Source organism: Otolemur garnettii, unplaced genomic scaffold (assembly GCF_000181295.1).
Source record: "Otolemur garnettii isolate 467f Iridium unplaced genomic scaffold, OtoGar3 scaffold00033, whole genome shotgun sequence".
NCBI lineage: Eukaryota > Metazoa > Chordata > Mammalia > Primates > Galagidae > Otolemur > Otolemur garnettii.
The window spans coordinates 13,023,401-13,027,983 of NW_003852428.1; the positions used below are offsets into that span (position 1 = coordinate 13,023,401).

At 36.1% G+C, this 4,583-nt stretch overlaps 1 non-coding gene across 1 annotated transcript; it reads left to right on the plus strand.

Moving 5' to 3' along the window:
* Positions 1-4,405: 4,405 nt before the first annotated feature.
* Positions 4,406-4,530, plus strand: LOC111725228. The gene has a single exon (XR_002773346.1). It is a non-coding gene; the product is annotated as a U6atac minor spliceosomal RNA (small nuclear RNA).
* Positions 4,531-4,583: the final 53 nt, after the last annotated feature.

Consider the following 4,583-nt stretch of genomic DNA (forward strand, 5'->3'; position numbering starts at 1 on the left):
CATCACTTAAGAACCAGAGACTACGTTCATTGTTGTCTGCTGTATGAAAAAGTTTCCAATATATTGTCTAATTTTGAAAATATTGCATCTGATTTTGAAAATATTGCTAATGCGACATGATTATGAGCTCTATTTCACACTCAGAGCCAGAAGCAACACGTGCCCTATCATTATCTAAGGTAGATATATCAATAATACAACACTATAGAACCAGAGTGTGACTGAACGTTCATGCCCCATCCTCCCCGTAGACAGAGATACTAACAGTGCATGGTACTGTGAATTATCAAGTGAGAATAAAAACATTTGTATGAATTACAAGCAGAAAAACACTTTCCAGCTCTCATATAAAAAAAAATGTATAATGAATCACAGACGGAAAGAACGCTGTAAGTCATACCCACATAGGACCACACACGTGCATAAAGCATACACACAAACTCACTTCACCCTTTTAACCTGTATGTATAAAACATGAAAAATTATTTCCAATCTTAGATGATGAAATTGAAGTATGTGAAAATTTGGTAATTTCTAATATCTGGGGTTTTTGTTTGTTGTTTTTTGAGACAGAGTCTCCCTCTGTTGCCCAGGTTAGAGTGCCATGGCATCAGCCCAGTTCACAGCAACCTCCAAACTCTTGGTCTCAAGCAACCACCTGTCTAAGCCTCCCTGAGTAGCTGGGACTACAGGTGCCCACCACAACACCATGACAATTTTCCTATTTTCAGTAGAGACAGAGTCTCAGTCTTGCTCAGCCTGGGCTTGAACTCCTGAGGTTAAGCAGTCCACCCACTTTGGCATCCCAGAATGCAAGGATTACAGGCATGAGCCACTGTGCCCAGCCTGAAATTTCTAGCGTCTTATTTAGAAACAAGTCAAAAATGAAAAAGTGGCGTGTAGGATGAGATTTGAGGATTTTGAAGGTATTATGTTTTGTATATTTAATATTTTCTATTTCTATATTTTAGTTTTTAAAGCATTTTAGAAATAAAGTATACGTTAAAGTTCTAAAGTTCTACATAACAAGTATTTTTAAGATTGGAATACCCAGAAGGATTTACGGGACTGTTTCTCTTCACCTTATGCTATTACTTAAGAAGACAATGAATGCAGACAGGAAGTATGATTTCATGGTGAAGAATTACTCGGGCCATTACAAAATGACAACATATTAGTGTCTAATGTGTGAAAATAAATATTTTAAAATTGTATGATAGTGAGCAAGAAAAATAAACATATGAATTACCATGAAAATGAAATAAAAAGACTTCCAAAGACACACACACAAAAAAACAAAACAAAAGAGCACCTTTCATGAGGAACAACAACAACAACAAAAAATGGAAGAAGTAAAATATAAAATTCCAAGTCAAAAATGTCCTTGAACAAGTTACAAGTGAACCTAAATGAAAGTAAAACCTCGTGGATATCCAGCAATAACAACCATCTGAAAAACGTCATTGAGATATCATGGATAATATATCCGAATAAAAATTTCACAAGTAAACTGTAAAGATAAAATAATTCCATCTCAAGGAAAAAATGTTAATACATTTTGAAAACAGAAAACCAAACCTTCTGCTGTCTTCTCCAGCCCTACTGCCTTGGCTAAGCCCCAGTTCTCAGTGTTTCAGAACCGACAAATACTCCAGGGAAAAGAAGCTTCAAATCACCAGAAGTCCCTGTGGCTGTCATCCCTCCTGAATCTTAGTTCTTTTGTCCTACTGAGTTGTTGATTTTTTTTTTCTTGAGATAAAGTCTCACTTGGTCACCCTGGGTAGAGTGCTGTGGTGTCACAGCTCACAGCAGCCTCAAAGTCTTGGACTTAAGCTATTTTTTGCCTCAGCCTCCTAAGTACTGGGACTACAGGCACCTGCCACAACTCTGGCTATTTTTAGAAATGGGGGTCTCACTCTGGCTTAGGCTGGTCGCGAACCTGTGAGCTCAGGTGATCCACCCACCTCGACCTCCCAGAATGCTGGGATTACAGGCTTCAGCCACCGTGCCCGGCCTGAGTTGGGTAATTTTGTAAGGTATTTCATTGGGTGATAGTTGGACATAAATGTTTCAGTGATGTACAACATGCATGAAAAACAGAGCTCTAATCCTAAATCTACTGCTACAGAAATTTCACAACATAACGACAGTCAAGTAATCATTGTGGGAGAAGTAAGACGAATCTTCCCAATTCTTTATCAATCTTGCACAATAGCATTTCTGTTCACTGTCACAGCCATGTCAATGAAACATTTTGATGACCACCAATGGTATAAGGGAAGAGAATTGGCTTCAGAGCCAGATACAATTTTAAAAGGTGGAGACTGGAAACACCTGAGGTCACAGAGTCCATGGCAGTTCAACGTTAGGTTGCTGTTTTGTAACAGGAGAAGATAATGACAAGACTCTCCAACTAATAATTGAAAATTAAATAAACCTGTACTCAGGAGTGAACTTCCACCAGTTAAGGAGGCTGTAGTATTCTGAGACTGGGGGCATATTAATGACGCATTCAAGAATAGGCGTCCAGCATCCAATTATGGTTTCCCTCCATTTTTTCCTTTCCTTCAGCTCTTTCCATGCAATGAATTTTAAATTTCTTTTAAAAATAATTATTGGTGTCTTTAAGGGAACTAATTCGGTCAAGTAGTTACTAGGTAGGATAGACAGAGAAACATCAGATAAACTTTACACCATCCATAAAGAAGGATGCTGATTTGGAAAGCATGAATTTTAACAACCCTAATATAAGATGTTAAGTGAATTCAATAATCAGGTAATAATTCAATACATGATTTACATTCAATAATTCAATAATAGTCAACTATAACTTACATTCAACATCATACTTCATATTCGGATTATATGAGTATACTTAAAAATAATAAAAGGTATTACAGGACGACTCATATTTGAATTCCTACAAAACTGGAGAAGACCATTTCAGAGTCTTTGTATTATATAATACACTAACATAAATATTTCTGAAAATTAGGGCATAATACACTATTAAGTGTTCAGATTTGAATGTGGGAGCACTCAAAATTGGAGGGAAAGAGACATTTTAAAACTTCTGTTGCAAATGTAAGTAGAAAATTCAAAAAGTTTTATGGGTTGCTTGATAGGAGGCTCTAGGGATCTAAATGTTATTTCTGTAAAACTTGGCTGGTTTTACTCTCTGGCTTATGCCTGAACAAAAGCCAAGTGCTGTAGAATTTTATATCAGGAAATGAAACTTTCACAGCAACTCAGTAGTCACAGGTGTGTACTCTTCTCTGTTTTTGCCAAAGTTCTCTATTTTTATGAATTTTTAAATTGCACTGTTTTATTGTGCCATTTTAGCAAATGAGGTATTTTTTGACGGGGACAGTAATTCTTAAATTAATTTCCCTATATTTGGTGAAATAATTTATGTAAAATGAACTGTAATTTATGTATATTGTATTTTTAATGAAGTAAAACAAATCATATAGAATAATTTTGTTGAATTCATAAGCATAATAAATCGAACTTTTCAGGATTAACCCACGAAGTAGGTTGAATGATCATTTGTTCAAAGTTGACAGTAAGAAGATTCTGTTTTTTAGCTTCACGCATAGTGCATATGCCAGTGAGATAAAGAAATATATATGTGAACATTTCAAAGGCCCTTTTTCTTTTTCTTAATCCAACTCCCAACCAATAATTTGAAAAGAATATTAATATTTTTTAATAATTTCCTTTAATTAAAATACATATGTGTATGAGTGTAGTAGTTCATGTCATAATTCTTTTTTCATTTCACAACTAGTATGGGAGATACATTTTGCTATTATATGGAGGAGAATTTGTTATTTTTTAGAACGTCCACATCACTATTTTCTAGTTGCAATCTAAACTATTAGATTTGACAACTCTTACTTATAGACATTTACATTAGCATTGATTATTTGATGCTAAATAGCTCAACGGTAAACAACACAGTTTTAGATACATAGGTATACACAACATTGGTCCTTGATTTCTTTACTATTCGTCTCCTCAGAGAAGCCCTTTGCATTTCATCTCTGAAACATAATCTAGCTCTGTCCTCTTCACTTGCACTGAGCTACCTTATTTTCCTCTCTCCAATGCCATCATTTGGATGACGTTAGGAGCCAGCCAGCTCATCTTTCCTTTCTCACTTTAGCTTTTTTTTTTTGATCTACCTCAAAATAATTCAGGTTGAAATAAATCATAAAAATATTTTTAGAATTACTTCTCTGACTTAACATTCACGAAGACTCTCCCATTGAATGTTGTATACCAAAAATGTACATTGGGTTTGAGTCTGTCGAGATGCAATCAGGTCCAGACAAGGTTGCAGTGGGTAAGTGCAGGGAGGCCTCCCTGCAGTGACTGATGTACCTGTCAGAAATGAATTTGGGTGTTGTATGAAAGGAGAGAAGGTTAGCACTCCCTTGACAAGGATGGAAGAGGCCCTCGGGCCTAACAACACACATACGGTTAAGGCATTGCCACCTACTTCGTGGCATCTAACCATCGTTTTTTATTGCAGCCCAGTTCATAATTGCCAGGTCATGGAAGAAGCCCAAGTGCCCATC